General features: G+C 38.6%; 1 pseudogene; it reads right to left on the bottom strand.

Annotated features, from left to right (window-relative positions):
• Nucleotides 1–7,753: 7,753 nt before the first annotated feature.
• LOC130039270 (60S ribosomal protein L23a-like) lies at nucleotides 7,754–8,365 on the bottom strand (annotated as a pseudogene).
• Nucleotides 8,366–9,213: the final 848 nt, after the last annotated feature.

Here is a 9,213-nt window from a genome sequence, read left to right on the forward strand (position 1 = left end):
TTCTCCCCATTTTTTGATAGAGTTGGAGGTTTTTATCTTATAAAGTTCTACCAATGTCTTGTATATCCAGGATATTAAGGCCCTATCTTAAAGGTATTGGGTAAATATTTTTTCATGTCATCTACAAATAGTGATAACTTGACTTCTTCCTTTCCTATCTGGATGTCCTTGATACCCTTTTCATGCCTAAGTGCTATGCCAAGTACTTCCAGTACTATATTGAATAGAAATGATGAGAGTGGTGTAATGTTGTCTTGTTCCTGATCTTAGAGGAATAGCTATTAGTTTTTCCCCATTGAGAATAATGCTTATGGTAGAGAATGTGGGCTATGGTAGATTGCTTTGGCTATATTAAGGAAATCTCCTTTGGCTCCCATTTTGCTGAAAGTTTTTTATCATAAATGGGTGCTAGATCTTGTCAAATGCCCTCTTTGCATATACTGATATGATCATATGGTTTTATCTTTCCTTTTAAATTGATATGGTATGTGATTTTGATTTATCTGTGAATGTTAAACCACCTTGCATCCATCCACAGGATGAATCCTACTTGGGTATGGTGTATGATCTTTTTGGATTGGATTTGCTAGTATTTTGTTGAGGATTCTATTTGCCAGTATTTCGTTGAGGACCTTTGCGTCTGTATTCATCAGGGATATTGGCCTCTAATTCTCTTCTTTTGTGGTGTCTCTGTCTGCTTTTGGTATGAGGGTGATATTTGCCTCGTAGTAACAGTTTGAAAGTGTTTCTTTTATTCAATTTCCTGGAAAAGCTTCAATAGGATTGGGAGTAGGTCCTCATTGAAGGTTTGGAAGAATTCACTAGTGAATCCATCTGGGCCAGAGCTTTTGTTTTCCGGGAGATGTTTGATTTCATTTCAATTTCCCTGATGGTGATAGGTCTGTTCAGGTATTCCTTGTGTCAGCTTTGGAAGGTTATAGGAGCCCAAGAATTTATCAATTCCTTCGAGGTTTTTTAGCTTTGGGGCATAACGTTTCTCAAAGTAATCTCTGATGATCCTTTGAACTTCTTTGATTTCTGTTGTGATGTCTCTCTTTTCATTTCTGATTCTGTTTATTTGAGGTCTCTCTTTATATTTCCTTATAAGTCTTGCTAGTAGTTTATTGATCTTGTTTTAAAAAAGAAAATAACCAGCTCTCAATTTCACTGATCTTTTGGATTGTTTTTGGGATTTCCATGTCATTAATTTCTTTTCTAAGTTTTATTATTTCTTTCTTCTGGTCTGGTTTGTGCTCCTTTCATTGCTCATTCTCCAAGATTTTAAGCTGTGAGCTAAGTTACTTATGTGGGCTTGCTCTTCCTTCCTGAGGAATGCTTATAGAGCTATAAACTTCCCTCTTAACACTGCTTTCGTTGTGTCCTTTAGGTTCTGGTAACTCCTGTCTTCATTCTCGTTTGTTTCCAGGAATCTTTTGATATCCTCTTTGATTTCCTTTCAAAGCCGCTCATTGTTCAGTAGTGAGCTGTTCAATTTCCAGGTTTTGGTTTAATTTTCTGTTTCTGAGTGTGATTTACTTTGATTTTTAGTGCATCATGGTCTGAAAATATTGTTGATACAATTTCTATCCTCTTAATTTTATGGAGGTATGATACACACACACACACACACACACACACACACACACACACACACACACAAAACCCCTTTCTTCCATTTCTTCCCTCAGATAAAGTTTGTCCTTGCTGAGCTTGAGTCTAGTCGATCTCTTGTGAGGTTATAAAGCAGTGTAGAAATCTCCAATTATTATTGTGTTACTATCAATGTCTTCAAGTCTATGAGCAGTCGTTTTCAGTATTTTGCTTTTTCCACATTAGGTGCATTTACATTTAGGAGTGTGAGTTCTTCCTGGTGTACAGATCCTTTGATCATTAAGAAATGACCTTCACTGCCTCTTGCAACCTTTTTTAGTCTGAAGTCTATGTGGTCTGATGCTATTGCTACCACTCCAGATTTTTGGAGGGAGTCTTGTGCTTGTAGAATTGTTTTCTGTTCTTGAATTTTGAATCTGTGTTTGCTCTGACTGTTCAGATGTGCTTCTTGCAGGTAGCAGAATGTTGGATATAATTTCATATCTGTCCTGTCACTATGTGTCTTGTGATTGGTGCATTTAGCCAATTGATGTTGAGCAAGATTATTGTTATAGGGTTTTGTCCCATCTTTCTGCAAAAGTTTGGTGTATCTGAGGGGCTTGTCTTGTCTTAAAGTAGCCCGCTTAGCTGCTCTTGTAACCATGGTTTTGAGTCTATGAAGTTCCTGAGTTCTTGTTTGACTGTGAAACTATGTGTTGTTCCTTCTAATTTGAATGAGAGTCTAGCTGGATAAAATATTCTTGGTGAGGCGTTTATTTCATTGAGATTTTTCACTATCTCCCACCACTATCTTTGGGCCCTTACAGTTTCATCAGATAATTCTGCTGTGAATCTTATGGAGGATCCTTTATCGGCAATTTCTTTTTTTGATCTTGCTGCTTTCAGAATTTTATCTCTGTCTATGGTTTTCTTCTTTCTGATCAGGATGTGTCTTGAAGTATTTTTATTTGCATTTCTTTTAGTTGGTACCCTTTCAGCTTCCTGAATTTGTTCACATGTGCTCTTCAACTCTGGGAACGTCTGAGCAATTATGTATTTGACAGTTTCTTCATCAGGGTTTTCTTACTGTCTCTCTGGGACTCCACTGATTCTTATGTTATTCATCTTGATTTTCTCATGACATCTGTTGGTTTATTTTGAGTTTCCTTTCCATTTTCTGCTGTTGTATGGCTATTCCCTGCACCTCATCTTCAAGCTTACTGATTCTGTTCTCAGCAACTTTTATTCTGTTACTGAGGCATTCCACTGAGTTTTTCATTTCACCCACCAAGTTTTTTTAGGTCTGTCATTTCTGCTTGTGTTTTTATTTGTATTTTCCTCAACCCTGCTTTCATATCCTCTTGCATTTTATCAGCAGTGCATTCCATTGCTTCTTTGAGCTCTTTGTACATTCTTAAAAGCTCTATTTTAAATTCCATATCTGGAGGTTATAGAGTTCATTATTACTATTTTATTCATCTGGGCTAGCAACTAGAAACTCACTAAATCATTTAGCTAGAAATCGCTATATCATTAAGTTTGGTGAGTTGCTGTGTTCTTTTACCATAGTGAACTTTGCATTTGAGAGTTTTTTCTTGTTCCGTTGCACATTTTTGTTCCTACAATGGGGCTATCTTTATGTGTTGCCATGGCTATTGATAGGTATATGTGAGGCCAGGGTTAACTAGTACCTCAAATGTGGGGTGCAGACAAAGTAACTTCTTCAAGGTTCTCATGTCTGTGTGGTTTTGTGGTTAGAGGTTTAAAAGTATGCTTGGACGGATAGATTGGAGTGGGGGTGGGGGCCATCCGCCAGGGCAATTCACACACCTGATTGAGAACTTAAGTTCGGTGCTTTGAGGGTGCCACATGTCAGGGGAGTGCAGGTCCTGGTGTGATGCTGGGAGCAGCTTGGCTTCGGGTAGAGGGCGGGGCGTGCAGGCGGAGGGGGGCGAGTGGGGGGAGGCGTGGTGGGATGGGCGACTGGCCAGGGCTATTCACACACATGATGAAATTTGACAATTTGGGGGCAGCTGCTGGCACGGGGTTGTGGGTCCCAGAGAGATGCTGGGAGGAGCTTGCTTTCAGGTAGAGGGCTGGGATGTAGGCGGGGAGAAGGGCGACTGGCCAGGGCGATTCACACATCTCACATATCTTACTTTAAAAAATTATTTTTAATTAAATAACCATGATTTACAAAGTTACTAACATTTGAGTTTTAGGCATATAATATTTGAACACCAATCCCACTACCAGTGTCAACTTCCCTCCATCAGTGTTCCCGTATTCCATAGCCACCCACATCTCCTCCCCACTTCACTTCCTGCCTGTCACCTTGATAGACACAAAGTTCCTGCAGCTTAGACCTCGCATTTTCAATGCTGTTGAGTCTGTGTTTTCGATATACAGCTATACTACTCTCTCACATCACCGATATAACTAAAGGTCAGTCCCCTGTTCACTCATTACTTCCCTTCTCTCCCTGCCCCCCATCCCCTTGCATGATTTCTTTCCTTCTCTGTACTTCTTTCTAAACTCTGCGGTCAAGGGTGATCCAAGCATCCCCTTACCTGCAATACATTTCCTTGTCCAGTTATTCTATATACCACAGATAAGTGAGGTCATTCTGTGTTTGTCTTTCTTCTTCTGTCTTACTTCACTCAATGTGACATCTTCTAGTTCCAACCAGGTTACGGGAAATTGCATGATTTCATTGATCCTTGCAGATGCACAGTATTCCATTGTGTATATAAACCACATCTTCATAATTCATTTATCTATTTGGAAATATCTTAGTTATTGTAATAAGTGCAGCTATGAATAATGGTGTACATAGCACAGCGGTAGGGCGTTTGCCTTGCACGCAGCCAACATGGCCGACCCGAGTTCGATTCCTCCGCCCCTCTCGGAGAGCCCAGCAAGCTACGGAGAGTATCTCACCCGCACGGCAGAGCCTGGCAAGCTACCCATGACGTATTCGATATGCCAAACACAGTAACAAGTCTCACGATGGAGACGTTACTGGGCCCGCTCAAACAAATTGATGAACAATGGGAGGGCCTTTATATTATTTATAAGTCCTTTTGAATGAGTGTTTTTATGTGCCAGGGATAAATGCCCAAAAGTAGAATTGCTTGGTCATATGGAAGTTTAATTCTAAATTTACAGACTGATCGCTATACTACTTTTCATAGTGTTGGAACCATAAAACATTCCCATTCCCAGCAATCAATATTGTACCCTTTTAATCACATCCCCACCAACCTAGATTGTTCCTATTGTTTGGGATTTTTTTTTTATTCGTGAGATATACATCATGAGGTACAGTTGAAGACTTACAAATTTTTGTGCTTGGGCTTCAATTATACAAGTATCAAACACCCACCCCTCCACCAGTGCCCATTTCCCACCACCACGGATCCCAGTATCTCTCCCACTGCCCATTCCCCCCATCCCACCCTGTCTCTGTGGCAGGTCATTCCCTTTTGTTCTCTCTCTCTTATTGGGTGTTGTGGTTTGCAAAAGAGGCAATGGGTGACAATCATGTTTGGTCTATAGTCTACTTTCAGCATGCTTCTCCCATCCTGGGAGGGTCCTCTCAACACCTTTATTTGGTGTTCCTTTCTCTATCTGAGCTCCCTATTCGCCTAGCATGTGTGGTTGGCCTCCAAGCCATGAAGTAAAATTCCTGGTACTAATCTCGGCCATTTTTGGGTGTTAGTCTCCTATTTGGATATTTTGTTTTTGACATGTGCCATTCTCACTGCTGTAAGATGGTATCTTACAAATATATATATATATATACATATATATATCAATAATGAACTAGCATGAAAATAAAGTACTAAATAATATTATCTACAACTGAGTCAAAAGGCATAAATTTAGTCAAACACGTGAAAAACTTGCACACTGAAAACTGTAAGGATCTGTTGAAAAATAAGAATAAAGAAATAAAAACAGTTTTCATGCTTATTCATTTGAAAGGTTTAGCATTGTTAAAGTAGCTATTTTACCTAAAGCAGCAGAGAGATTTAATCCAATCCCTAAAAGATACCAACAGCACTCTTCACAGAAATGGAATGAAAATTAAAATTTCAAGTGGACACCCAAAAGGAGAGAGAGAACACAGGGGATTGCCCTGCCACAGAGGCAGGGGGGGATGGGGGGTTGGGGGTGGGGGGGATATTATCCATGGTGGTGGAAAATGGGCACTGGTGGAGGGATGGGTATCTGATCATTGTATAATCGAAACCCAAGCACAAAAAATTGTAAATCTACAACTGTACCTCATGGTGTTTTACTAATAAAAAAAAATTTTAAAAAATATTTCAAGTGGAACCATTAATAACCCATAATAATCTAATAAATTATGAGAAAATAAGAACAAAAATGCAGGGGATGATGATATGGTACTGCAGGAAAGTCACTTGCCTTACATCTAGCTTACCTGGGCTCAATCCACAGCATTTCATGTCTACCCCCTGAGCGCAGAGCCAGTGATCACTCCTGAGCACTTCCAGGTATGGCCCCAAAACTACAAGAATGACAAAAAGAACAAAAATGGAGGTACCATTCTCTTCAGCTTCAAAGCACATTATAAAGGTATAACAAAGCTGCAGTGCATTGGACTAAAACTAGATACAGATGTATGGAACAAAAACATGATCCATTAAGGTAAGAACACTTAAAAGTTGGCCACTTAACAAAATTTTAATTGTGCAATACGGTAATATTAGAGATAAGCACAATATGGAATAGCATATATCTAAAAAGTTTTTTTTTATCTTGCTCAACTGAAATATTATGCCTCTGTCATTGGTTACAAGAATCCTTATTATCCCTCACCCAAGTTTCTGGTAATCACCTTTCCACTTTTTGATTCTGTCACCTTGATAATTTCTGTTCCCCAGTATACATAAAATCATGCAGAATTTATCTGTTTGTAGCTCATTTACTCCACTTACCATAATATCCTTAAGGTTTATTCATTTTGTTACATATTTCAAAGTATTCTTTTCATGGTTTGAACAGTATCCCATTATAAGTAATACAATAGGCTGCTTATTTAGGCACATAGATTCTGGCATGCCAGAGCAAATATAGTTAATAAAAGACTTTATAGAAAAAATTTTTGGAAGGGGTTCAGGAATCTGCATTTTAACACTTTTTACCAATATCTTCTGCTTGAGAACTGTTAATGGACAAAATGAGACATTCTCTGCTTTAAATTATTATGAACTCCAAATTTGCCCCAGTAAGACTCAAATAGATATTGAAAGAGTTTAACAAAAACTAATAAATAAGAAGGGCAAAGAAGAAAGAGCATTTCAAACTCAGAACCTAGAATAATCACTCACTAGAAAGTAAATAGAGGTCAGTATGTTCAGATCTGCTGTGTTCTTAAAATACCAGGATATAGGCAACTCATTTTCTTTATTTTGTTCATATTTAAATGAAATATAATTTCCTAATTATCTCCACAACCCGTACAATTCTCATGGAAATCACCCCTGGATCAAGGTGTCCTAACCCTCCTCCATGCCTAATCACATGTATGAGAAATGTCGTATTTCTCACTGACGCTAAAATGAACTGAACAGCTTGTAAGATGTCTCCTTGGTTTAACTTTAAGAAGATTTCTCTTTATTTTTTCACTAAATAATTAAATATTTTTCAATTTTCATGTTTCAGTAACGTCTCCATTGGAGACTTTGCTGTTACTGTGTCTGGCATATCGAATACTCTCGGTAACTTGCAGGGCTCTCCGAGAGGGGCGGAGGAATCGAACTTCTATTGCATTTCCTTTTATTCTCAAATCACATAATTCTGTAGTTTCTCTAGCTATTATCTACTGGGTCACATCCTTAAGAACACACTTCGCAAGTAGCTACTTTATTACACGTTAGAGAATGGAAATACCATGTTAGAATCATCACAGCTAAGGACGTTGTCTCATTGTCTTAAACCAGACTTTATACATTAATTTTTAAAAACATTACTTTTCATTCACAGAGATCATAACTCCTCCCATATGAGTATGGTCGATCTTAAATGTGATGATGTTTGTGATGTCTTTTATTATTTTACCTTGTATAAAATAGGTTGAAAGTAAATATAAATTTCTTTGCATGTTAGATGCAGTTTTTTACATATTCAATTTTTATAGCTTGCTTGTGTTTAGGGGGTCATTGTCATAGAAAATCTTTATTAAAAGAATTTGTCGTTTTGATGATTGACCATTTTGATAGTGAGGTTTCTTTTTATGGTGAAAAAAATTGTATTTAGGATTAGCCAGCTGGACTGTTTGCATCAGCCCAAATTTGTTAGTAACATCCAAGGCATCATAATCAGGAGCCAGCCGGACATATATGCCTTTTTCTTTCCATCAGACCTAATCAGGATGTTCACCTTGGCTACATCAATGTCATAGAGCTTCTTCACAGCCTGTTTAATCTGGTGCTTGTTGGCCTTGACATCCACAATGAACACAAGTGTGTTGTTATCTTCTGTCTTCCTCACGACTGACTCACCAGTCAGAGGAAACTTGCTGATGGAAATAATGGTCAAGCTGGTTTCTCCTGGGGGCGCTCTTCCGAGGGTATTTGGGTTGCCTTCTCAGTCGCAGCGGTTTGAGTCTTGGGAAGGTGAGTGACGTGCGGATCTTTTTCTTTTTCTGGCTGTGGACGTCTTTCAGCACTGCTTTCTAGGCCTTCAAAGCTTTGGCTTCAACTTCGGGAGGGCCAGGGGTTTCCTTCTTGGCTTTCAGCACCATCTTCGTAAAAAGGTTGATAGTGAGTTTATAGCTACTTCTCTGGGGCAATGTTTCTCTAGACATGATCACCTGGATGTCTTATTACAATAAAGCAAACCCTGAGATTTTGCATTTCTTCAAGGACCCCAGAAGATGCCAGGAATGTAAATCATGAACCACATTTGCCTCACAGAGTTCTAAGGAAAAGTCTGAAATTGTTGCTATTTGTGTGGCAGAGAGAAGCCAGACATTCAATCACTCCATTCATTCCTCTTGGACAGAGGGGCAGTTCAGTCCCTTGCCAGATAGACCATTTAGTTTATTCAGTTAATAAACTAAGTGAGGGAGGTATGGTTTTCTGATTGTAAGATGTCCTGTAATTCTACGAGTTTTCTCTGTTACTTTGCTACTCTAACTCTACTGAATATATAAGAAGGATCAAGCTTAGGTGTGGAGAAATAGTATAGTGTGTAGGGCCTTGTTTGAGGTCAATCTGGGTTCTGTCCCTGATAATACCCTAATAGTCCCTGTGCCCTTCTAGGAGTGACCCCTATGTACAAAGCAACGAGTAAGCCGTGAATATAGCTTTAGGTTTTTGGCATGGCCCAAAAACCTAATGGAGAGGAATCCAAAAAGGATCTAGAGCCTAGTTTTTTGCACACTAGGTCCTGATCGTATCTGGGGCTACATGACTAAATGTAAGGGTTACAAAAAAATCTTAAAATTTTGCTTGTAAACAAACTCCATTATGACTTAATTTCAGTAAATATTTGATTTATCTACTTATCTTATATACCTATATACCAGTGATCATGTAAAAATTTTTTAGGTAAAAGCAACTTGCAAGTGGAAAAGTTTAAAAAGCCCTA

This window comes from Sorex fumeus, unplaced genomic scaffold, assembly GCF_029834395.1.
Source record: "Sorex fumeus unplaced genomic scaffold, SorFum_2.1 ptg000002l, whole genome shotgun sequence".
Lineage (NCBI taxonomy): Eukaryota > Metazoa > Chordata > Mammalia > Eulipotyphla > Soricidae > Sorex > Sorex fumeus.